Consider the following 26601-nt stretch of genomic DNA (forward strand, 5'->3'; position numbering starts at 1 on the left):
CGTACAATCAAAGTCTGTACAACCACTTTCAATCGTGGCTACTGTCTCTAATACGCTGTTGTAAACATTCCCTCAAACTCCCATTTTTAAATATCACCCCTATTGAGAGCTACGTTAGTTCAGCGTATCACTCTCTCTCTCTCTCTCTAACACACAACGTTAGGGTCCGATGTCTTCTCTAGACGCTTGACTACTGCCTCGTATCATACAGGAAGTCACTCCACTTTCTTTCTGGTAAGGAACTTCAAGAAACACTTTAGGTTGCTCTTTAACGACGCAGTCGTACGTTTACGTACTTATCAGGTACTCGGCTCCCAATTGAAAGTCGCTTCGAGCAGAGTGGCTTCTCTACTTACAGTTTCTCAGAGCCTGTAATTGTATCCCTCATTCAGGGGTCGGAGCACAGCAACACATCGATCGGCATTTTCATTTGTCACTTCTGCTTTCTCTGGATCGCAACGGCGCCTACTTCTTCCCTCTTCATGCGACGGCCCGCGATCAGTTGTTCCCTTTCTGACTCGGAGGACTTCTTCGTTTCAGAGCGGCGATTACCCCGCTCGTATAAGCGACAACGATCGCTTTAATGAAAGTAAAACAAACTTCTCGGAACGGCGCAACTTTGTAACTGTTTCAGTCCGAAGCCATCAGCCTCTTCATTTCATAACTCCTCATCAATACGCCCAAACATAACCGTCGTTCTCCGGCTCTCCTTCGACGACAAGCGTTCCCTAGGCAACCAAGCAGAGGCAAATACATTAGAGGAAAGTCCATACATGCAGGACTTTCTGTATTTAGAACCTAGGTGGTTTTTCCACTCTTAAGCCTGTTACCTTAGGCAAATAGGTATCTAAATAGGTATCTACATTGTCACACACAGTGCTAATCTCTCAGCAATCCCTAACCTTGAAGCGCTAGTATCGGCCACTGAGTGTTCATTTGAGGATAATGGCAAAGAGGCAGATCTTCCTTCTATTAAACACCCTGACTCTGTTGGAACAGAGTGTGCTTTGTTGTCAGCAACCATTATCCTTGCAAAATTTGAGGCTTTGCTTACATTGTGCTCACATATTGCGGCTGTGCAACGTTATCAAAAAACTATCCTAGCAACAATGGTTGATGTCATTCTGGACTGTAGCCAACATTGTAATGTACCGAAAGCTCCCACGGGTAGAGCAATAACTAATACTATTGAACCCAATGGCCAATTTCGGATCGACAAACCAACACTTATCACGAACAAAGATAACATGTTGGGGGATAACTGTGTATAGTAGTCTACGGGTCAAAACTACTAACGAAACAAAGAAATGGTTTCTAAAATTAATTGGAAACCCCCATCCCCTGCACATCTTAGTACTGTACAATGTGATGAATCCTGCAGAGTCATCACTGTACAGCCAGCCTAAAGTCTCTTTCAAGGTGGCCAGGGGAAGGCGGCCGCTACCTGATCCAGACCCTGCGGGTGGCATTATGAGGGAGGATCACATGGGAGGAGATGGCTGTCGGGGTAAAGCGATTTCTCCCTTAGGAGGGACGCAATGTTCATCCTTTTGTGAGGATAAAGATTCTATAATACCCAAATAACTGATGGCATGCTGCCACTACAGAAAACCCACCAATGTAAAAGCCCCAAAGATAATACAGGAAAGACCATCTAAACAGAACAGGTTTCCCACTATGGGCGTATATCTATCACATGTGGTACCCCCCTGACTGTAATGGTTCGATCTTGGGTAACAATCGTAAACTTAATATTGCTGCACATAATATTCATACGACATCTGCTGTTTCTTTTAACCATCAGTTAAAACAAAATGGCTTTGGGAGATTTGGAAATATTATGCACTTCAATGCCCAGAATGCTTATAGTACTGGGACGAGGAACAGGAGGGAAGAGTTGATGAGGATTACTGATGTTAAGCAGACGGCACGGTCTAGTTGTTGCAACTCCAAAAAGCTGAGCGGGACATTTAAATTTAAAGCCCAGCCACAGCCAAGCAGTAGTAGTGGAAGGAGAAATGGAGTAGCAGAAGGAGTAGAAGCAGAAGCCCGGGTGGCGGATGACCAATCCCACAGACCAGCACACCCGGAGGCCTGATGGAGTTTGGCGTATGCAGAAATAACCACCAGAGAGCTGTCAACAGCGCTGGCGGTCCGGAGAGGGTCTGAAAGCGGCCTGAGGCCCTGTCTATATCAAGACCGCACCGCAGCCCTGTGAAAACACACAAAGATACCGAAAGAAGCCGGTGAGTTAAGCTAGAAAGCAAGGTAACCCTGGGGTGCTCTGTAAGGGATAATTGCAATTGAATGACAATTGGGAAATCCTACTATGTAGACAAGAAGGGCAATATGGGTACAATTCTCCTCACAAGGGATACCAGTTTGGGGAAACCTGGAACCCGCATTGCCACCAGCCAAAAAATTGTAAGAGAGAAAAAGAAGGGCAAGAAGAGTGTAATTCTCCTCACAAGGGATACCAGTTGGGTAAAACGTGGAATCCATATTGCCATTGCCCCAAGCACGGGGAAAACATTGAGCATTGTGTGAAGTTGAAGTCCATTCCTTCCTGGCAGGTGAGTAGACCAGGAATGGAGCAGTTACAGTTGCTTACAAATAGAAAATCTTGTGGCTATAAAGAAGGCTGTGTGTGAAGTTAAAAACCCAATCTTGGCAGGCGAGTACATCAGGAAGGAAGAGTTGTTTTCAAGAAGAGAACGTTGTTATCATAAAAAGGTTTTTGTGTGAAATTAAAACCATTCCTGGCAGGCGAGTGAACCAGCAAAGGAACAGTTGTCTTCAAGGAGAAACGGATTGCTGAGGGAAGAAGATATTTATCTCATCATTACTTTGTACTTTTGATAAACTATTGTGTAGCAAGACACATTTGCTGTGCTGTACTGACAAAGATAACCTGTGGAAATAAGTGTTGTGAGATTTTTCCGATTAACCATTCTTGCTACTTGAAAAGAACACTTTGTGGAAGAAACAGATGCTTTGGTTTTGAATAAGTGTTTTGTGCAACAGACATTTTCTTTACCCTTTTGAAGAAAGAGTTAGATGAAGAGAACTTTTCTTATTGAACTGAATAGAACACAGACAGACCTCTTGGATTCCAAGATGGCCGCTGTGCAGTGAAGACGTGTGCAGGCGGACCTCGTCCCGGAATAATCGCATCAGCACATCAAGAAAGCCTTAAACTGCTGCTCCACTTCCCCTGCGACAACGAGGAAGCTCTATAGGAATCTAGCCCTCCCCGACCCCGCTGCAACCCAGAGGAGGAAAGAACAAGCAAAGCTGGAAATGGGGATATACAGATTGGCTACGTCTGAATTCCGGCACAGCGGACCCAAGGAACATAAAGCTTGGTTGAGTTGGGAATGCGGCTCAACCCTCCAGAGACAGACAGCAGCTTCGCTTGCAGGACATCACAAGGAGTAATTGCGCAACACTGCATCCTCCCGTGACCTCGAACAGAAAAAAGAAATACCATAAAAAACGGAGGAACAGCGTAGCGTGCCTGTTCCTCAAAGACATTTGAATTGGCCTCCTTAGAGCCCCTGGATAAGGCAGAAGGTCCCCTCCTCCTGCACTAACATTACAAGCGACTGACCGGATCAGACGGGGCACTGCACTGCCACATCCCACAGATTGTGGAACTCATCGGTAACCCCCTTGAAGCGAATCAGGAGTTTCACACACCCTGCAGGGAGGCGTTTCACTGGTGGTGATTGCACGAGGTATGGGGAATACCAGTCAAAGGGACTGAAATCGCGACGGATCACCAACCTCACTTAATACTGCAGAGCTCCTCCCTCAACACTGTTGGGCGCACAGAATATTGGGAGGCCAGTAGCTGGGAAAAGACGGTGCACAGAATTGTGGGCCCCCAAGGAGCCCCTAGAAGCACAGTAACAATTGAACACAAGGCATATCTCTTTGGTCAGATGGTATGCCCAACCTGCAACACGCAACGGACGCACGCAAAGTGCCTCCACTGAGGAAAACACCCTATGCCGGCTACCAAAAAGAAAGTCGCACAGGCTGGACGCTTCAATCCTCAAACAAAAGAGAGTCAACTACAAGATATTTGGGCTAGAACTACCAGGACTCTTCAACTAAGCACCCTCACTCGAGCTACTGACGTTTCTACAGCAATGGCAGGAGCCAAGGAAGACTTTGAGAGGAGTTTCCAGAACTTTCAGGGTTCATTCACAGCTGCATTCTAGACGCAACTCACTGCAACACAGCTGAGATCAAACAAATGATTACAGAATTCAGAAAAGACTTGATGGACCTGGGTGAGCGTATGGATTCAAATGAAAGAGCGATACAAGAACTGATTCAAGATAACACGCAATCCGATGAACTGACGGAGCATCTGGCTTGATCAACGCATAATCTTGAAATACAATGCTAAGATCTAGAAAACAGGTTTCACAGGGCAAACATTTGTATCAGGAATCTTCCTGAATCAGTTTGAGACCCAGACTTAAAAGACGCAGTTACTTCTATCTTCAAAGACCTACTGGGTAACAACGAATAAGATACCCCTGGACCGTGTCCATAGGGTGGGCCCGAAGAGATCCTATCCTAGGGCACGCCCTAGAAATGTGTTGGCAGCATGTGGTGTATATCCACAAAAGGAACAGATTTTAAGGGCATCCAGACAAGCAGACCCAATCTAATACAATCTCATACAATGGCTCAAACATACAACTGTATCAAGACCTATCTCCACTTACTCTTCAAAAACATAGGGAGATGCAGATTGTGGTGAAAACACTACAAACAATAAAGATAAAATACAGAGGGACATTCCCAGTTGGCATGACATTTGCAGTAGATGGGAGGCAGCATAGGATCACCTCCAGGGAAGAAGGAAAAGAAGTGCTAAACATTGTAGTAGATGAAGGAGACACTTTTCGGAGTTGGCAACAACCACCTGGTCATCCACTTCTTGCGACACTGTGTGAAAGACCGAGTGGGGAAGCAGGAATCATTTGATGCAAAGGATCAAGCTGTAATCGCTGGAACTCTCGCCTTAAAGGCCCGTTGGAAAATTCGAAGAAGTGATACCACCTGTGAGAAGTGAGCGAGACTATTGCGCTATGTGCCAACTATGTTACTGTAACGGAAGCCGAGGTGAGGCACCCCGACTTGGAATCTGAGGCGAGGAAGTGAAGAGGGTTTTAGGATGCCCTATGGTGAACCCTGGAGGAAATGGTGATCCATGGCAGAGGGCAGGAGTCCGAAGGCACTCTAGGTACTTTGGGCCACACCAGAATGGGGGAGAGTGGGAGAAGGGGGTTATGGGTTAAGATTTTTAAAGGAGGAGGGGGGGGTACAAAGTCAGGGTAATGGGGGGCAGTCCACAAGACGAGTAGGAAGCAGAAACGTAGAGCAATGTTTAGGCTTTGGGCAACGGGCACATTTATAATACTAACAACCCAGCACATTCAAGTGTATATCACTTAATATTCAGGAGTTAAACACCCCAGTAAATGAAAACAACTAGAAGGGTTTCTAGCCCGACAACATCCGGATGTACTGGCATTGCAGGAAACCCACATAAAACAGCAGGATAAGTGTAGATACAACATTATACCACAATTATACAAGCCAATGTGCAAAGGAAGGTGGCCAGCGTTTTAATAATTATTAGCATGGGCACATTTCAAAATAATTAACACTAAGGCGTACAAGGAAGGCTGTTACTTATTATAGCTGAAATAGAATCAACAATAATTACCCTGGCTTCGATCTACGCACCAAACATTAACATTGGTCAAGATGGGTTCTTGAGAATGACTTTTACGGAGGTGGAAACATTTATGGCAGGAAAACAACCAATTGTTGGGGATTTCAATTTGGCATGGGACCCACCTCGGGACAGAAGCGTAAGGATCCAGTATGGTAATTCCCCTCCCGTGCAAGGGCTACACTTAAAAGTTGACCAATTGGCGATCGCGTATGTATGGGTAACTTTGAAAAGGGACAGAGAAAGTGTACACCCACTTCTCTCACATCCATAAATAATTTTCACGGATAGATTACATTTGGTCATAAACCATGCTACTAGGCTATATTACAAAAATGGAGATTCATCCGATTGCACTGTCAGAACACGGCCTCTGGAAATGGAGCTCACCTTTCCTGGAACAACAAAATGGATATGGTCCTGGGTTTGTCTCACAGAACCTTTTGGAGATTCAGTGGTGAGGGAGAAATTGGGAGGGAAAGATCGTGAAATTCCTTGAGTTCAATAATACAGGTGAAATAGCGATAAATACATTATGGGATGCTTTTAAGGCTATGTTTTGAGGGGAACTAATTTCAGAGGGGGGAGTCTGAGCTACAGGGCAAACTGAAGCAAACAATGAAAAAAATAGAAACGGAGGGTTAGCTATTAGAAAGGCATATAGAAATATACGGGGTAGACTACAGCTTTTGCAAACTGCAAAAGTGGAAAAAAGCTTATTGTATGTGAAACAAAAATATTACGTAAAATCGATTAAAGCGGATAGATTGCTGGCCAGGCAGCTAAGGCAAAACAGGGCATCACGTAATATTTTGAGCATAAAGGATACTCGTGGGGAACTGGTCACAACAACCCCACAGATACTTACACAATTTGGGTCGTTTTACTCCACTCTTCATCAATCAGACACCCCAAACACTACAGCCCAAAAGACATATTTACACTCAGTTAAGCTTCCAATTTTTACGCCTCAGGTATGTGAACAGCTTGAACAAGAGACAACGATTGAGGAAGTTTCACAGGTAATCCGAGGCCTCATCCCCAATAAGGCTCCAGGTCCCGATGGATACTCTGTCCCATTTTTCAAAACCCATCAATCAATACTGGCCCCTAGACTGACAAAAACTATATAACTCATTTAAGGACATAACCCCGTCTATGGAAGAAGCTAAAATGATTATTTTTCCAAAACCTAATAAAAGACCCAACTATGTGTGGCTCGTACCGACCTATTGATGTGATTAATCTTGACGCCAAAATATATACAAAAATTCATGCTAACAGGGTAGTAACGTTACTGTCCCTAATCCACCCTGACCAATCAAGGTTTGTTAAACATAGACAAACCCAAAATAACATCAGAAGGGCATGTCAATTGATGAAGAAAACCACTATGAAGAAACAATCAGCGCTTTTCCTGTCCTTAGACTCTGAGAAAGCGTTTGACAGAGTTGAATGGTCATTCCTGTTTCAGACCTTAGATACAATGGGGTTCGGTCCTAAATTTATGAATAGGATTCGAGTGAATTACAATGATCCCAAAATAAGGTTATTAATTAATGGTCAGGTATCTACACCAATCACACCATTTCGTGGTACTAAACAGGGATGCCCAGTATCACCCTTTTGTATGCAATACATTTGAAAACTCTTTTAGCTAAAATTAGGCAAACTGCCCAGATCCACAAGATACCATTTGGGGAGAAAATCATAAAATAATGGCATACACGGACGATATGCTGATTACAGTTACAGGCCGGTAGAATCCCTGTTGGCAATCACAAGGGAATTGGAGGAATTCGGCATTGTAGCTGGTTTAAAAATATATTTCCCCAAATCTGAAATACTGAATTTGTCCCTTAAAATCGACCCAGGTAGCTCAGGTGTCGGCAAATACCAAATCTGCATGGGCGAAGGACAGAGTATATGTAACGCTCACCTGATATCCACGGGGACGCCACTCAGCCTGACTGGACCACTTGTGATCTCAAACCCCTTGTTCGGCCGAGGATCGGGCCTGAAATACAGGAATTTCGGGATTAATCTTACTGTCTCTTGTTGCGTGGATCCCACCTCCCTTGTGGACTCGACTTCCCCCCCTTAGTTCTCTCCTCACCTTGCTTTCTTGTATGATGCACTCTCCATCCTGCTCCTCGGTGCAGGGGTGCGTTGCTGGTGTGGGCGCGCCGCAACCTAGTTGCTTCACTGGTGCGGGCCCTAAGAGTCCAGACCTGCTGTGACTCCTGTTCGTCAAAGTAAGTTTGCTGGTTTTTGTAGTTCGTCCTTTTCTTTCCAATTGCCCCTGTTAATGTCTCTTCTTCTTCCTCTAGGTGCAGGAAGAGCTCATTAGTGATGTCGTGCTGCTTGGGGCAAAACACGAGATGGTAAATTAAAGCGCGATGCGCAGCGCTTTTTGCCTTTTCTTGTGCTGACCTGTCTTTCTCCCTTTCTCGCAGGCCGCTGCAATGTCCCAGAATGGATGCTGGTTGAGAAAATAGTGAGCGGTGAGTAATGCGTAGCATGCGGCGCCTTCTTGACTTTTCGTGTGCTAATCTGTGTTTCCTCTCTTTTGCAGGTTGTTGTTATGGCCCGGAATGGATGTTGACCAAGAGCGACTCGAACCCAGGTAAGCGTGCGATTGTTTTAGCTATTTTCAGAATTGGAATATAAACGCTTACTAATGCTGTTTCGTTCTCTTCTTCTCAGGTTGCGCCATTTTCGAAGATCGAGGGGATGTCGCCGAGATGCTGTGTTCTCTCGAGCAACAACAGAGCGGTGGATGGCAAGCAGGATTCACTCACAGGTAAGTGTTATACTGATGGTGTTCTTGTTCTTTCAGGTATGCGGCTCCGGAAGGCAGGCGAAGATCCGAGCAGAACATGGTGAGCGTCCCGCTGCAGAGCGCAGAGTAACGCGAAGTGTGTTTCTCTGTCCGGGTGTGGTTTATATAGCCCCCAGGTATCCCAGGTATCCCAAGGCCTGACCACACCTAAAACACTAGACCGCATAGTACGGTTCATTGAACTGAGCTATGCAGGGGCATCCATGTTGTACAAAGTCCATTGCCAAGTCCAGTCCTCAAGTTTTCCTTACTTTATATATGAGCCTGGCGCCAAAGGCACCAGGACTGACTCCAGGAGAGTCTTGGATGAGATGGCAAGGCCTTTAAGGCCATGATGGAGAATCGTAGCTTAGCCCCAGTGCCTTGCCTATTAGGGCCAGGGGCAGAGGTCATGACAGTATACTTGACTAACACTTTACAATCATTATATAAAATAAACATCCCCCATCCTTGAGGAACTTCGACGTTTACTTTTAAAGTGGGGTCCACTCGTTTCATGGCTAGGGCGGATAAACAGTGTCACCCAAGGTGCTGTATTTATTTCAGGCTCTCCCTATAGCTATACCGCCATCATTCCTTCGTGACTTACAAGGGATGATATCAAAATTTAACTGGAATAATAAAACCCCAGCAATGAAAACATTAATGATTCCTACAAATAAAGTAGGCCTGCGACTTCCTAACTTTGTTAAGTACTACCAGGCCGCATACTTACGGGTGCTACGAGACTGACTCCCTTCAGTAACCGAAAAAAATGGGCTAAACCGAGAAAGGGCAGTCTGCGGTTCCCGTATAGCGGAACTACTTTGGCTCCGTAAACAAGATCGCCCTATGAACATGCGTGCTAGCCAAATTACACATTTGGTTGAAAATGTTGGACACACTAGTAAGACAACACCAAATCACAACACAAACCTCCCCCCCTTTTACGCCAATATTTGCCAATCCACAGTTTAAGTCAGGCATGGGATTGCTGTTGGTACTCTTGTTCAGAGGAGAATTGCCTAGCATTTCGGTGCTGGACTGCCCCTGGGCAGGACAAAGACTGATATGCGGGGACATTTCTTCTCTGTGAAAGGGACTGAGCTAAAGACGTGGTAGAGTCTCTCCCAGGGGTTATTCACCCAAGAACAGGTCATTGGGCTGTGTTCATGCTGGTAGAGAGATTCCCAGACCCCCCCCCTTTGTTTTGCATAAATTAACTTTGGGTCTCACCCTAAGTTACCAGGGCGGTCCAGACGTGGACCCCTTGCTCACTGTTCTTAGAGAGGCACAGCTCCACCTCACTGATGATGCCCAACAAGGCTAAAACATGTGTATGGGGTTGCTGTTGGTACTCTTGTTCAGAGGAGAATTGCGTAGCATTTCGGTGCTGGACTGCCCCTGGGTAGGACAAAGACTGATATGTGGGGAAATTTCTTCTCTGTGAAAGGGACAGTGAGCTAAAGACTTGGTAGAGTCACTCCCAGGGGTTATTCACCCAAGAACAGGTCATTGGGCTGTGTTTGTGCTGGTAGAGAGATTCCCAGACCCCCCCCCTTTGTTTTGCTTTCAATTATTCAGCAATTAGGATTATTGGGCAAATCCAAGACGGCGACTAAGTAACAGAGACCTTCCGGACATCTGACCAGCATACATATTGCAATATACATAAATAACCTTCATAAATCCATAATGTATTCTGAAAGGCTGGCAGAATGTACCGCTACCTGGTGACTTCATAGATACTTCAGCAAGCAGTCAGTAGCTCTGGTGTGAAGTATGGAGGAACTTGAGAACAGCATGCCAAGTGATATGGTGCAAGCTGGTCCACTGGATGGACCAAGACTGCTGTGAACACCTCAGAGCAGCCCTCAAGGTGAGGATGTCAAGACCAACAGCAATATCCCTAGTTATTTCTGGGATTCATGAGCCTGCTTCCTTCCTGGCGATGTGAGAGGTTTCAAACTTTCACTCGGTCCAGCAATGGGAGCGCTCTGGAGTACAAGATTCACTTTTAAAAGAACGTCTGCATAATTCTTCATCCTCAAACACAAGCAGCATTTCTGCATTGGCTTCTCCTAATCCCCTGGCGGCGAGCAGTGAAAATGGTACTGTGGAGAGACGCGCCAGCCATGGGATGGTAGCAAGAGACAATTGGAACAACTCTGTCATGGTCGCCACAGGGCCCCCCACCTTTAAATATAACAGAAAAAATAAATGAGATCATGCTGGCTGAGGTCTATGAGAAATGTAAGGAGCTTGCTATGTGTCATCAAGGGTAGCCTTTTGTAAAATTAATAGAAACTCCTCGCCTGCTGTCTCCTCCTTGGCTACCTTGCCCTCTCCTCCCTCCGCTTCTGCCCCCCTCAGGCTTCCTCTACACTTCCGCAGGGCGTTCCTCTGAGCTGTACCCTTCCCCGGAAGTCTTTCAAGGATGTCAACCTGCTCCATATTGCCGCTCTAAACTCTTGCTCAGCTGTCAAACATTCCTCCGACATCTGCTGCCTTCTAGAGGAACTTGACCTCGATGTCCTTGGTCTCACCGAGACATAGTTCACGGCCAGCTCTGTCAGGAGCTTTGACACTCTCCTCTCTTGACGGCTACAAGATCGTCTCCGCGCCCAGGTCCAACCGTTCCGGAGGGGGTGTAGCTCTGATCTTCCCCGAGTGGATTCCTGCCTCTGTCATTCCTATGCAGGCCTACTCCTCTTTTGAATGCCTCGTCCGCAGGCTCTCTCTCTCTCTCCAAGCCAGTCCCTCACTGTGGCTACTATCGGCCATCTGGTCAGATCTCCTCCTTGCTCTCCGAGTGGGCGGACCTTTCATCTTCCCTCCTGGTCTCGGCCACTCAACTTGGAGACTTCAACATCCACCTGGATGCTTCCTGTCCTTCCTCTGGACTCTTTCGTGACCTCTGCGACTCTCTCGCACTCGATTCTCCCCTCTAGCCCGACTCACTCTGTAGGGCACACTCTGGATGCTCTGATCTTCTCAGACCTTCCCCTTTCAATCCCTCTCACCACTCCTCTCTCTTGGAGTGATCCCTTTCTCCTTTCCTCCAAGCTCACCCTCTATACCACTCAGGCCAAGCCAACTCCATCACTGACACCAACCTTCCTGGTCATCCGACCCATGAAGTGCGTGTCAGTTGAGGCTTTCGCCGCCACTTTCTCATCCCCCCATCTCCCTTTGGCTGACTCACACACTGACACAGCCCTTTCCATGCTCCACTCTGCTATATCTGATACTCTCGATTTTCTTGCCCCGTCATGAGGATCCACCTGAAGCCCAAAGCCAAATGTAACTCCTGATACAACTCAGACCTCGTCACCCTCAAACGCAAGTGCAGGGTGGCTGAAAGGAAATGGCGTGCTTCATGTACATCCTCTGACAACCTGGCCTGCCGCCTGCTCCAAAGAAGAGAGCTCATATCCAAGCCTGCATCTCTGCAGCATCTAACATCTCGGCTAAACTCTTTAAAATCTGTAGGACCTGGCCAATCCTGCCGCAGTCTCTACCTCTACTGTCTCTTCCCAGGCACTCTGCACGGCACTGGCTTCTCACTTCATCTCTAAAACTCAGGACATCCTGTCCTCTCTTTCCTCCTCTCCCCTTCCTCCCTCTACTCCCTGCTCTTCCTTTGGCCCTTCTTCGGTCACCTCTCCTGCCTCCTTCTCTGCCTTTCCCCTGTTTTCCCCAGACAATGTTTCTAGACAAGTGTGATCTATGAAAGTCTTGGCAAAACAGGTTCATCCCCGTTCCTCCAAAACCATCAAGGACCACATTGGCTCCTGGCCCGGCCGACTTCTGCAACCACTCCTTCGCCAATGGCATCGTCCCTTCTCCCCTGAAGCACTCCCTTGTGCACCCTTTTCTCAAGAAACCCTCTGCCGACCCATCTGCCCGGCTAACTATCGCCCAATCTCCATCACTCCCTTCCTGGGCAAACTCTTGGAAAAGCTTGCCATCTCCCAGCTCCATCTTCACACTGAATCTGTTGGTTGTCTCCATGATCATCAGTCTGGCTTCAGAGCTGCCAGAAGCACGAAAACTGCTCTCCTGAACATCTGTGAAGACCTGCTCTCCAACCTTGATTCCAACACCCCTTGTGTCCTCATCCTACTTGATCTCTCTCTTCTGCCTTTGACACGGTCAACCATGCCATCCTGCTCAACCGTCTCAGTGATAACCTGGGTATCACCGGTCAGGCCCTGGCATGGCTGACCTCTTTCCTCTCCGATCGACCCTCCCAGGTTCAACTCGGGTCTTTCCTCTCCTCCATCTCTATCTCTGGTGTCCCCAAGGGGTCTAACCTCTCTCCCTGGCTGTTCAACCTATACCTGGCACTTTTTGCCCACCGAATTGCTGCGCTCTGCACCAAATACCAGTGCTATGCGGACGACACTCAGTTCATTTTCAGGCTACCTTCAGCCACCTCTTCTCCCTCTCTCATCTCTGACTGCCTGTCCGCCATCCAGGAGTGGTGTGCAGCCAATGATCTCTGCCTTAATGCCAGTAAAACTGAGATTTTCCTCATTGGCACACCTGCTCCCTCCTTTCCTGTTACTCTGTGGCCGGCCTCTCTTGGCCCTCCTCCTGCTCCCACTTGTGAGGCTAAAAACCTCAGGGTCATCTTCGACTCCACACTCTCCTCACATCTCTGACATCTCTAAAAAGTCACACTACCAGCTGCACCTCCTCAGAGGTATTCTTTTCCTCTCCTTCCCTCAGAAGCTCACTGTCTCCAGAGCTCTGGTTCTCTCTAGGCTGGACTATTGCAACAGTCTTTTCTAAATCTGCCTGCTTCTACTCTCCGCCCATGCAACTCGACCAGAACAGGACTGCGAGACTTGTCCTTGGCCTCAAGCCCAGGGATCGTATCTCTCCAGGACTGAAATCTCTGCACTGGCTCCCAGTGGCTGCGAGGATTAAGTTCAAAACCCTCTGCATTGTCTGCAAGGCCTTCTGGGGCCTGGGGCCTCAATACCTTCAGCTCTCTCTTCCTAAATATCTTCCTTCTTGAGGGCTTTGCTCATCCGCCTCCAACTCCCTTAGGGTCAGTCGCTTCTCCCAGGAACAAATTGGTGGTAGACCCCTTTCCTCGGCTGGGGCCTCCCTCTGGAATAGCCTCCCTGATTCCCAGAAACTTGAGGAAAATCATCTCTGGTTCTGGTAGCACCTCAACAACCTTTCTCTTTGCTTCTGCTTTCTCTCCCCTGCTGACTTCCTGGCTGAAACTGAAACTGCACTGGTTACCTGGCCACCCCCTAATCTCGGGCCCAGTACACCCCCACCCACTGCCAGTTGCACACCTGTACTGCCTTCCTGACAACCCCCGCACTTAGGGACTGTTTCTGTATCCCTACAGTTCCACTACCAGCACTTGACACCTGATGTCTGCACTTAGCCTTGCACTTGCCACCAGCTGGCCGTACATTACTTATTGTTTATTATTCTTTAACCCATGTACTGCTCTTTCCCCCTCCCCCTTCCCATGCACGCGCGATCTGAATGACACCTGGCCTAGTAGGATCGATGTCCGTCTTCCCTCTGTTCCCCCTCCCTTGCCGCGTCGCGCCTTGAAACAGATCCTCATCTCATAGCCCAGAAACATTGTTACTTGCAGCAGCCGCTTCTGTACTGCGAAGGGGGTGCATAGCTGAAGCCTTAGATGAAATACCCCTTATGGGAATGTGGAGGACCACTGGTGCCAGGAAGCTCAGGAAAGAAAGTGTGATATCCACACCCCTCCACGTAACCACAACAGCCAAATGGCAACACTCCTACCTGGGTTGGCAGGGGTGCCTAAATGTGACTAAAATGTCACCACACGTCAGCTAATGGGGGTGGTAAGAATGTTAGGGAGAGGTTGTGTATGGGGGAATAGGGAAACTGAAAAGACAATCAGGAAGATATAATGGATATGAAAGGGGTTTTCTAGGGTAGCATACTTTGCTGTATCATTCCTACTATATATTCTATTCCAGAATCTATACTCTTAATGCACAGAACTCTTAGGCCTGCTTCAGACTGAACAACGATGGGCCTCAGGAATAACAAGCACAACACTTAATTAGTACAACCAACAAATAAGAAGAGCTGGACATGAAAGCAAAGCATGATATCGTAAGGAAGGCATAGTATCAAGTAGTAGACACAGACATAAGAGAGACAAGTTTCGAAAACCTTTATTTGGTATTTTGGTTGGGTTGGTAGAATTCCTAACTGGCCCCAACTCTAAAATGAGAGTAGTCTCGCCCATTAAAAAAATAACAGGTCCAAGTCAGTCTAGTCAAAATAAAAAAGGCCTTTACTAAAAAAAACGAACCTTGCCACCCTTCTCAAAATGACAAATGTGTTGAGTGAATACAAAGGGAAAATAGTGTCTCAAGAGAAATGTCAGAATGCCTTAGGTAACAACTCCCTTCCCCACATTCAGCACCAGGGGGTCTAGAGAGAGTCTTAAAAAGTATAGGTGGATAGCACAATCCTATCAGTCTTGCACACCTTGGCTTACTGGTACAATTCAACAGTTCAGGCTTGGGCTTGGCTTCTGGCAGTTCAATCACTTCCTTAGGCTTTGTCCGCCTTGTCATAAATACACAGTTCTGCTTTTGACCTTTACTTTCCCACAATTCAACATAGGCTTCCCTCCGCCAGGCTCGAGCCTGTCTTTTTCTTTGTGGGGGTTGACTTCCCCACGTTTTGTCTTCGGTGTCTTTTCACTATCGAAGACTTACGAAACTGCAAGGCTTTTACATAGACCTCTGCATGACCACTTCGACCTCTCTTTAAAAAATGCTACAATCCACAATCTTACTCACCTTGCAACACCAATGCCTCTTGGTATTTGTAGTTTCTTATTCTCTTTAGTTTGCCCTCTTGGCCTCTTTCAAAGTTCATATACTTTGCCCTCTTAGCATATTCAGAGTTCACATATTTGCTTTTCACTTATTCAACTTTCTTTCGGAATCGCAGTTATTTTCTTGCCTTTGGTTCCCGTTGTAATACACTTCAACTCAGAACATTTCACAGACAATTTCGAATGTGCGATTTCCTCTCGCAGGACCACACTCTTTCTTTGTATCTTTTCCTTTTACCATTAAGAAATGTTCCTTTCCATTACAAGTTTTACCAGCACACGCGCAGCCTTCAACTTTTGGGTTACAGTTACTTTTGCTTTTAACACAAACCAGGCTTTTGTTGCCTTCAATAACTCACTCGTATATGTTAATTGGCCTTCTTTCATCAACGACCTTCATGCAGCAGTCAAGGCCGTTACCAACGCCTCATCTTCTCCTCCTCATCTCCGCTGTTCATCCAGGAGGGTCACAGGCTGCTTTTTAGCACCTTGAAGGTTTCGGTCTTCCGCTCACTCAGTTTCAGTCTTGGAACGCTTACGGCTTTCCAAAGTGTGGAATTCTCGCCTGGCTCCCGCTCGTTCTTTGCGACTGATCAGCCCCTTGGCCTTCGAACTTTCATAGCCTGGTTCGCATCAGCCCCAAAAGAGCTGTTCCTTATCGTACCCAGCCTCGCTCAGAGTGTGCCTGTGCATGTCACCTTTTATCCTGACAGGGAGTGTTGACAAGTGGCAGGTGTGTATAGTTAGGATTACGTGCCTAACTCTGCTTGGCCTCATTACAGGGAGAGATCCATTGCAAGTCAGTAGAGGTAATCTTTGTAGCCTCATTCCTCATCTTCCTCGGCTCAGTAGTGTTGTCATTGTAAAGTAGGGAGGAATTATGGGAGCTGTAGTTTCCCATTCAATAAGCGGGTATAGAGGTTCAATGGGTTGTGGAAAAAGGAGGATACCATGTTTCACCATAGTATGCTTCTTCTCCACTCCCCGAGGGCTCCCTACCCAGGTGATCCTCCCTCGCTTGTCCACCCCCAGGGTCAGGATCCAAAAGTGATGGCCTTTCCCTACCCACCTGAGTACGGGATTCCCCTGGGACTAGGGTGTGAAACACCCTCTGGCTATTCACAATATGCAGAGTTTTGGACATATCCAGTCTTTTAGTGGTGGCAGATTCTCATATTGATTCTGTGGTTAGACAAGACCGACAACACAGAAGAAAACCAGTCCTTGGCTTCAGGGTGCATAACAGTTATCCTAACTACAACAGAACACACAGACTGGTTTGAACATTATCAACACTTTCTCAATATAAAGTCATTCATCCTTCCACAGTACAGGATTCTACTTGTTCCATCTATGTGTGGGTGTGCTAGAATGCAGTGTTAGAATGCTGCTGTTAGAGGACGCACAACAAACGCTGCGGCAGGTGCTGCCAATGAGAGGAACAACTGGACACCAAAGCATTTCCGAAATGTGACACCATAGCGTCTAACAAGGAGTGCGATACAGCAGCGTCTACCTGGACCCAGATTCAGAAGCTCTAGCGAATGGACATGAAAACAAATTACGACGGAGAAGCGGGAGCATTGAACAGTGCAGCTGGACGCCAAAGCTTCTAACAAGGATTGTGAGGCTGCAGCGCAGAGCAGCAGCATTAAATGTCTGCACATAAAACAATGCAGAAAATAAAGAGGGAAGCTGCTGTGCATCGTCTGTGCCGTGCCACAAAACAATTCTCAATTACCAGCAATACGTACGGCCGGAGCGTTGGTTAAATAGAATCTGAGATACACAGATATCCCTCTGCGGATTCTGGATAATTAAGTTATAGGACTCAATGCAACACATTTCCAGTGCTTATTAGCCCTCAAATAGTGGAAGCATCAACACTGTTTTCTGGACTTTAGTCTTCCACACCCCACCACCCTATGGTCCCAACTCCAGTACTGAGGAAATTGGTACCATGGCAGATAAGAGGAACTTGGGAGGGAAAAATACCACGAAGAGGAACCGGGATCTCAGACCATAGTTGGGGGAAGCCATCTGTTGGCTAAGGTGGAAGGGGAAAGCCATCTGTTGAAGGAGCTAGGGTATCCATCTAGTAACCATTTTCCCATGGGGAAGTCCCTTAAAACCCATGGTCCTGAGCATAAAAAGAATGTGACCCTTCCCCTCACGCATTTCTATCACATTATCTTTACATGCAAAGCAATATGGTAAGCCCAGAGTTTCTTAAACATCTATGCCTCGCCGAAGTTTTTGCAATGGCCCCTAACACCAGGAGTACCTGGAATGAAATAATGCTACGTTTGAGACTGAGGGGCCAATGTTTTTGGTCAAAGACATTTATTCAATAATAAATGTTTGGGAATATGCCTCACTGACCCTATTCTAAAGGGGAACTTCCCTACTGTCTATGTCAATATGTCAATAACTGAAAAGCTGTCAATGTATCCAAAACGTCCTATCCGGACCTGACAACACCTAACAAAACAATACATTGTGCAAGGAAATGTCTGCAACTGGATATTGGCAAAAAGGTGTTCACAACTGAAAATAAGAATAGCTCCAACAGGAGCGTTCCCCAAGGTGGAACCCCTTGGATCCATAGGGTGGACCCCTTCTCCTGGATTCCTAAGTAGGATGGCATTTGTCTTTTTTACTAACAGTTCCTTTGTGTGTCTCCTTGTGTAAAGACTGGAGGGGGTTTCTGTACTCCTGCCCTCTATATGGCAGAGTAGAAGCACAGAGCACCCCAGCCAAGATTCTCTATGCGGTAGCAGTGGACGAGCAATCAAGGCTTAAGCTCACATGAGGTGATTCAGGCTGGTTCTTAAGTACAGTGTAGTCCCCAAACCCCTAAAAAGGAATGTCCACACACTATGTAATGTGATAACACAGTTCTTTATATAGATACGGTTCTGAATATATACACAATCAATAACACACTTTGTGCTTTGGAAATATTAATATGATAAATATGTACAATGTCTATGTGGTACCACAGTTAACTCTTGACTCCTTTAAAACGCACCAACAGCTGACAGTCTCAATGGCATAAAAATCAAATAGTAAAGTGAATCAACAATAGACATGGGAAGGAAGACAAGTTGGGTTAAACAAATGACAGAATACTGTGTCCCTACCCAAGACACAGTTCTGTGAGAGGATCCCCCCCCCAACCTGGGCAACCTGTAAATAAAGTGCATCAACAAGCCCAGTCCATTAATGTTTAAAATAGTCTTGTATGCTGATAAAATGTTCTTCGGCGGTACATCGACGGGTCCCTCTTGAGTGGATTCCCTTTAAAGGCAGGAGCTACGGGTCGTTGAGATTCCTTGAAGAAAAGGTGAACAATGTTGTCCAGACAGCAGCTTCAGCCTTGGCGGTGCTCTAAAACGATCGATCGTGGATGTCCTGTGAAGACGAGGCATGCAGTGCACCTCGATGATGAGTTTGTTGCCGCAAAGAGTACTTGATGAACATAGGCCCGGGCGTCGTGTGTCGGATTTGGCGACGACGATCGGGAGACTCGACCACAGCTGGCTTTCGGGACTTCGTCTTTGTGGACTTCGGCTGGTGGGAAACTCACCAGCGGATTCTCCTCGGTTTGTCGGCGACCTCGACTTTCCCCGGCAGGACAAAGCAGTCGACGGTGATAGCAAGGGAGTCCTTTGCTTCAAAGTGTCTTAGGCAATGGAGTGTTGCGGCTCCGGTCGACGAGGTTACATCGGACCGCCGAACCTCGCTCGATCGATGGTGATGGTCGACGGCGGCCTCAACGTCCTGGTGCTCACTTCCTTGTTTCTCGGCGGACCCAGTCTCCGGTCGACAGCTGTTTGGGACTGGCTTCCAGGGTGCCTTGATGAAGATAAGCTGGTGCACAATGTTCTCTCGTAGCTCGGGAAGAGGTCTCCTAGCCAGGTCCTCTCTTGGATCAGTTCTTGGAGACACGACAGCTTTCGGATTGCGTTGATGGCAAGCAGCAGCAAAACGTTCTTCCAGCTGGGCTTAAAGGTTAAGCATCAAGTTTCGACTTCAGCTTCTGAACAATTCTGGTAAGTGAGAGGTCCCCAGATATACTGTTCGGTATCTCATTCACACTGTTGATCCAGGCTCAGGCAGCCAATAATTCAGAAAGGCATTCAGGCAGGCAGCCAATCAGGCTCACAGTGCATTCAGGCCATTCTCTTCCATCCAGACCCTCACAATAAGGAATGTGGATTGGGGCAAGCATCAAGCCTTTCAGCACACCACGCTGCATTCATACCAGTTTCGGGCAGGGCTGTCGCATTCATTGTGTCACACACCAGAAACCAGACACCCATAACATGAAATATATATTGGTCACGCACTCCATTCACCCAGGTCCCACCCCAAGGGTGTACCCACAACATACGGTCACTGGGAAGGCTCTAGCCAGTCTGGCTGGGACTTCCCCCACAATACCATATATGAAACTTCCCCCCCGCCCCCAACAGCCAGCCAGAGGAAGGGACAGAGTCAGGGCTTCCCAGGACTTTGGGAAAACAAGGTAACAGGTTATAGACAGCAAGAGGCCACAGGGGCCATCTTGTCTCCCCATCAGGTATCCACTGATTCCTATGGCAGGGCCTGGGTATCCCAAAAAGGAGGATACTCAGAGCACCTGTCAAATTCAGCATGGAGCTGCCCCCAGCCCATACCCTGCTCTGTGGGCCACACACAGGTGCCCAAAAACATACACTAGGGTTACAGGGTTGTACCCCCACCCATGGATGCCATAAGGGTATCCCAAGGGTCTGTTCATCAAAAAGAGGATGAGTTGCACTGCCAGGAGTCCCGCATGGACACCTGTGCAGAAAACACAGAACACACATGAAAAAGGACTACAGGACAAGGAAAGGGAGGCCCTGTCCCTCCAATGCAATTCCAGCATCACACCACGATTCACAAGGTTCCTGTTTAGCAACAAGTTCTATAACAGTCCCTTTAACACAAATATCTCATTTGTTTAGAAAACACTGTCTTTCTTTAACACCAATTTCTCCTTGGTTTAGAAACACTGTTTCTTTAGAATTTCTGGAAGCTTTGCAAATTCTGTGCAATTCCAAATGCCTGCTGTACTCTCTCGTCAGGACTTCACTTGTGATTTTCACTTGTGTGGTATACTCCCCTGCTAGGACTTCTTGTGTGATTCAATTGCCTGGTTCTTTCCTTTGGCAGCACTACTCATACATTTCAATTGCATGGTGTCTTTACTTGCCAGGACTTTTATGGATTTCACAGTTTCTCTGTATCAGCAATTCTATATGTATTGCTCTTGGCTTGGTATATATGTTTGCGGTAAGGTTTGTTCAAGTTTTGCCCCACACTTCCATTTCATGCATCCATAGCTCATTGGGGATTCTACTTTACCTTTTCTGCATTCAATCAATCTTCTTGTAGTTTTAATAATATTGTTATTGTGGCTTAGTTCAAATTGAACTTTACACAAGATTTAGCTTAACACAATACAACAAATTCATACTGGTACTAATGGATATATCATCTACAATTACTCGATCATCAATATTACTTACATACATATAGCTAACTCATAAAACATATAGAACATGAAACAAAAATCAAAACTTACAACATTAAATACATAGATAATAAACCAATTTCATCCAAATTTCACCAATTTCTTCTTGGAAATACACAAACATACCCAAAAATAGAGTAAAATGTACAAAAATACTAAAATCTTTAAAACTTGCTTCCATGGAAAATTCATACAAAATCATTACAACGTTTTAGCCTTTGCACCGTAAGTCATATGTTTCTGGCTTACCATCAGCCTTACTATTCATTGGGGGGCCAACTCCGCATCACCCGAAGCCACACCCGATGTAAGGCAATCTGTGAGGAAATGGAGTCAGTATTTAAACAATAATTCCAAAAGGTTTCTGTAATAATAGCCTCGTATCTATGGACCCGACTCCCCAAAGCACACATATACGTGGGGCCCACATCTGCGCACTGCGTCAAAACAGGTCTGGCAGTCTCTCTTTTTCCTGGGTTTTTACAGATACAACAATAGCGTGCTTCTAGGGGAAGTGGTTTACGTGGGAAAAGTACATCCAGGACAGGAAGTTGGTTCATTCTAAGCTGTAAGATGAACCGCCTAACTTCTCTATCTGGGCATAATTGTAAATAGGGCTGGGTTTTCCTATACACCACGTTTACAACTGCCTTGTATCCCTTTAATTTTGACAGGTGTATATAATTGCTCCACCAATTCCATCTATTGAGACGTCCCACAAAGACCTCCTTCAGTGATTCAAACGATGTTCCCAGGTCATGGTTAGGCGCCGAAATGATCTTTTCAAATATGTCAAGGTTTAGATTTGTGAAATTGCTGCCCTATAGACCACTTTGTCAACACTGTCTCCCAGCCGAGCCAACAACGCACAGCAAGGGTTGGCCATAGACTTTTACAAACAGCCATGTGCCCTTGTAGTTTCAACAAGGGCATCACATTCAAATTGTTGTTGGTTTGGTCGCTGGACTCGCATAGACTCACTAGTTTTCTCGGCATCTCCAGTCCAGTTTGCACTGCTGCAGCGTGATGCTGTTTCCTGCTTTCCACACTGGATTGTGCAGACGTCCTTCCGGCTTCTTTCGGGGCTCTGCGGTCACATGCCTGCTTCCCTTCAGGTTCTGGAATGGAGAACGCTTCCTCTCCGAGCTGCCGAGTGCCCAGGACTTCTCTCGCGGCTCCCAGGGTCTCCACTGCACTTCCTTCTGTCTTGCCAGTCTTGTCTGCTCCGTCACACCGGTACGCGATTTCTGCATTCGTGACCCTCTGCAATGGAGCAGCCAACGCCTTCTCCTGCACGGCCACGCTCAGTAATGCGGGAGCCATTTTTAAATGTCCCACGCACAAGTGATTCGGAAAAACAACTATAGTGCATGTTGTGCTTCGAGCTCTTGTTACCTTGTTCAAACTCCTTCATCCTCCTCATCTCAGTACTTAGGTGATTCTGGGAGTTGACGTCCATAGGTGTCACTAGACACTTGGTATTCAAATGTCTTCTCAGTGATTTTACATAAAGGTACCTCAGAAGCAAAAGGTACTGTGTTGGAGCTTTGTGTGTTTAGGTCATAGGTGGGGGTTTGGCCAGAAAAATATGAAGAGGTTTCTTTACTTCCTCTACAAGGGGGAACAAGCAGCTGACAAGAGGCTACTAAGGTCTTGGGTATTAAAGTGTCTTCCTCATGGAAAAGGGGGAGATACCGCGTCTCGGCCAATGAAGTCATGAAATCTCCCCAGTAGTTGTCTCCTCCCATGTGATCCCCTGCCCCTCATAAAGCCACCCCCAGGGTCAGGATCAGGTAACAGCTGCTGTCCCCTGGCCACAGGGAAGGAGGTCACATTCGGGGAATCTGTGATGATTCCATTGCATTCATCACAAGACTCATTATCGGGATTCATTTGTCATGTGCATCATACTCAAGATAGGCAGGCACAGACAGAGGGTGCTGTGAGGGCATTCACAAACGCAGGGCTCCACTGCCTCAATCAACAAATATTCAGTAATGGTTCAGTGTATGGAGGACCATTTATCTCCCAAATCGAACCACATAGTTTGCAGGAAAACCACTCATGGACAGAAGGGGAATCTGAATGGCAACCAATATAGAAGCAGTGCAAGATCCAAGGTGGCAGTCTTGTCTTGGCGGGGGACCAACCAGAAACAGCTGTTAAGGACATTTCTAATTGGGAAAGCCAATCACACACATATGTCTGCACAACTATTTAAGGTGCCTCTATTCAGTGCAGGGGGTGGTTGTGGGAAGGAGGAGAGCAGTGGCAGAGGTTTTCATTACCCTTAGAGGCATTTGGGAGACAGAGGTGTAAAGTACAGGTGGGTAGGGCTGCCAGGGAAATAGACATTTTTATTGGAAAAACTGAAGGTTGGCTACTGTGGTAAGTCAGAAGAAGGAGTCGGACAAAGGGGTGGCATTTCAACTCAAGGTTTTTATTCAACATAAAGGAAAAGGACCTTTCTTTCCCTATAACTAGAGGGATGCTAACATGGGTGCTCGTCGTCACGGTGGTTGTCAAACAAAAGAATCCATCCTCTGTCCAAAAACGATCCTACTCTGACCCTACCACTAACCAAATATTCAGAAAACAAACAAAAAAGACCACCAGGAGAATGGCTCCCTTCTCCTGGTTCAGCCTTAAGGGCTGACTTCTAGTAATCTCTGGCAATAACTTTGATAAGTCCGCTCTGAGGGACTTCTCTGGGTTTGGTTAAATGACCAACAATTCTTTTAGTGATAGAGTGATAGATAGATAGATAGATAGATAGATAGATAGATAGATAGATAGATAGATAGATAGATAGATAGATAGATAGATAGATAGATAGATAGATAGATAGATAGATAGATAGATAGATAGATAGATAGATAGGATAGATAGATATTCCTGGATTTTTTTCTTCTGGTCTACTGTAACAAAGATCACTCCTCCAATGTTTCTGGCTTCAGCTGTGGATCCACCACTTCTCTGAGGCCGGGGACTACTGCTGTGGTGACATTTTTTCTTGAGATCCCTTGGGCAATTACTGTAACCAGGGAGATTACTCTGAGGCACTCTTCAGCCTTGATATCTTTTCTATAGTGACTGATGAGGGACATGACTCCTGATATACAGTTCACTCTTGGTACTCTCTGTGTAGTTACTGTGACGAGGGAGTACTCCCAAGGAGTTGTTCACTCTTGAATACATTTTAGGAAATTACTGTGACGAGGGAGATTACTCCAGAAGCACTTCAGTATTGCCCAAACCCCTACCGAGTCTCCTGTGAGTTCTGTTACCTTCTTTCTCATGGGGGCATGTCACTGGCGCCCTTGCTCGGGTGGTTGGTCTTGCTTTATCTCGCTGAACACTCTCGGCATCTCTTTCTCCCTCCGCTCCCTGCTGCATCGCGTTGGTTCCACAGCTTACTGTGCTTGTCATGTAGCTAAAGGCCCACTTCCCCAAAGTCACACCAACATGGCCTTTCTCCGGCTTCTGCATAGGGCGGGTCTCCGATCCACCACAGAGTTCTTCCAAACCTTCCACAACATCCTCATGACTGAGGACTAGCTTCTCCAGCTCACTTCCTCGTTCTTCCCAGGTTGAATCTACCGGGGTTGACAGGCTTCACACCAGGTTCTCTTCTCATTAAGTACATTATTGCTTTTTATGTCCTGCAGCTGGGTCCTCCCCAGCAGAGTGCCTGTGTCCTCCTTCTATATCGATGAGGTATTATTCGTGCTTCATTGGGGCCACCTCTCCTTAGTACTGTCTAGCCTTGGAAAAGGAGTAGTTTGCATCACTCACTTCAATCTTCCTCTTCTCTGTACTTTTGGTAGGTGACTTATGATTCCTCTGTGTTCCTCCTCGTGTTGGTATTGTCATGTCTTGTGTAAGGAAAGTAGGGAGTATTACCTTAACAGACCGTAGTATTCTCGGGTTGGTTCTTGGAAGACCTTGAGGATTGCAATGTCTCAAAGGTAAGTGGGTTAGGGAATTCCATCACGGAATGCAAGTCCTTGTCCCCATGAATGGAGATTCTCCCTGTGAGGTCCCGTATTCCACCACCCCTAAGGGGATTGTTGCATAGCAGGCTCACCTCCCTAGCCTTACAGTGAAGGGCTCCCCTCTAGGGAGAAGTGACGAGATCCAGTGAATTGTCCCACTAGAGATGCTTTTTTTAAGCACACCTTTAAACAACTTTGGACTCTGTGTGAGGTAGATTATGAAGAAGCACACACAACATTCAAATCATGTGTTTTGAATCCTTCATTTCAACATTTCTCTAGGGTAAAATGGATCATTCTTCAATGTACTGAGTCCCACTTGGAGGTTGCTTGCATTGAATTCTGTTAATACATTATGTCAACAGCATTTTATTAATAATGTGTGCCCTCTTAAAGTGTGACCTCCAGCACTGCCAGAACTGTGAATAGGTGTCAATGCACACTACTCCATGTTGCCACTTGCATGCCTCCCCAGATTATGTGGCTGTTCCAGGTCTGAATTCCATGCATACGCTTGCCTCACCCAAACAAAGTTAAAGTAACAACGCTCATTTTTGCCATTCACTAGTACTTCATAGCTGAAGCGGTGTACCATCTCAGCATATTTATTGGTGGCCCAACAAAACGCCATCAGAACATTGATTCTCTGTGATTTATTAGTATAGCTAACTCTACATGATAGCATAATGGCTAATCCACATCGATTGTCTTTATGGGCTATACTGCATACTTTTAGTATTCCTAATCCACTGCCAACTGTGCAGAGTTGCTGTTAGGTGTTTCCTCAGCTTACATCCACTACAAAACTTGCAGAAAAGAGGATTTATAAATAATTCCAGGTGCTTCACATCGTTTATCCCTCAAGCATTAGCATTCTGAAAAACATTGCACAGATTAGGGTAAAGTACACAAAACACAGCCACCTAATATCACTCTGAAAGTTCTCTCTATTCGCCCAAATATTTTATTCATAGTATATTGGTGCACAGCAAAGATTGGCTTTGAGGGAAGAGAAATGTTGGCATTGCTTAGAAGTCCACGTCATATCTAAACAAGTGTGGAATGTAATACAGTGCTTAACGCCTTAAGTGACAAGGATGAATATGCTTGTTCTTTTTGCATAGACTTGCACAATAGCCTGGCACTTAAGGGTTAGGTAGAAAATAGGTTTATAAAATCAATGCAATGCGAGGTTTACAGTTGCAAGTCAACTTTCGCCTTATTCTCTTGAATGACTCTTTCCCACCTGGGGTAAATATATTCAGAAGAATATGGATTAGAACAGTTACTGGTGTTGGAAAGCAGAATGTTTTACGTAACTGAAAGATTGCTAGGGAACTACGAGAGCGAATCGTTTGAGGAACTTGCTACCTTGGATTCATTCCCACCTTCAAATTAGAAATAGGTTAGTCGTCTTAGTATGGGGTAGCTATTTTGAGCATTATGACTGAACCCATGGAAAGGAAGCAGAGTTGAACAGCATATCACATTTTCCTCAACCAAGAAGGTGCTTTTATCTTATGAACATGTTATTAATTGTGATGGGGTACTCCTATGTATTGCTCCCACCACATTTGCCTACAAATTTGTGAATAGGTC

At 46.2% G+C, this 26601-nt stretch overlaps 1 protein-coding gene across 5 annotated transcripts in view; it reads right to left on the minus strand.

Annotated features, from left to right (window-relative positions):
* Positions 1–26601, minus strand: part of BRIP1 (BRCA1 interacting DNA helicase 1) — a 2318009-nt gene that overhangs the window by 2209380 nt on the left and 82028 nt on the right. The gene's annotated exons all lie outside the window — the stretch shown is intronic.

The sequence above is a fragment of the Ambystoma mexicanum genome, chromosome 9 (genome assembly GCF_040938575.1).
Source record: "Ambystoma mexicanum isolate Mex_15411 chromosome 9, UKY_AmexF1_1, whole genome shotgun sequence".
NCBI classification, from domain to species: domain Eukaryota; kingdom Metazoa; phylum Chordata; class Amphibia; order Caudata; family Ambystomatidae; genus Ambystoma; species Ambystoma mexicanum.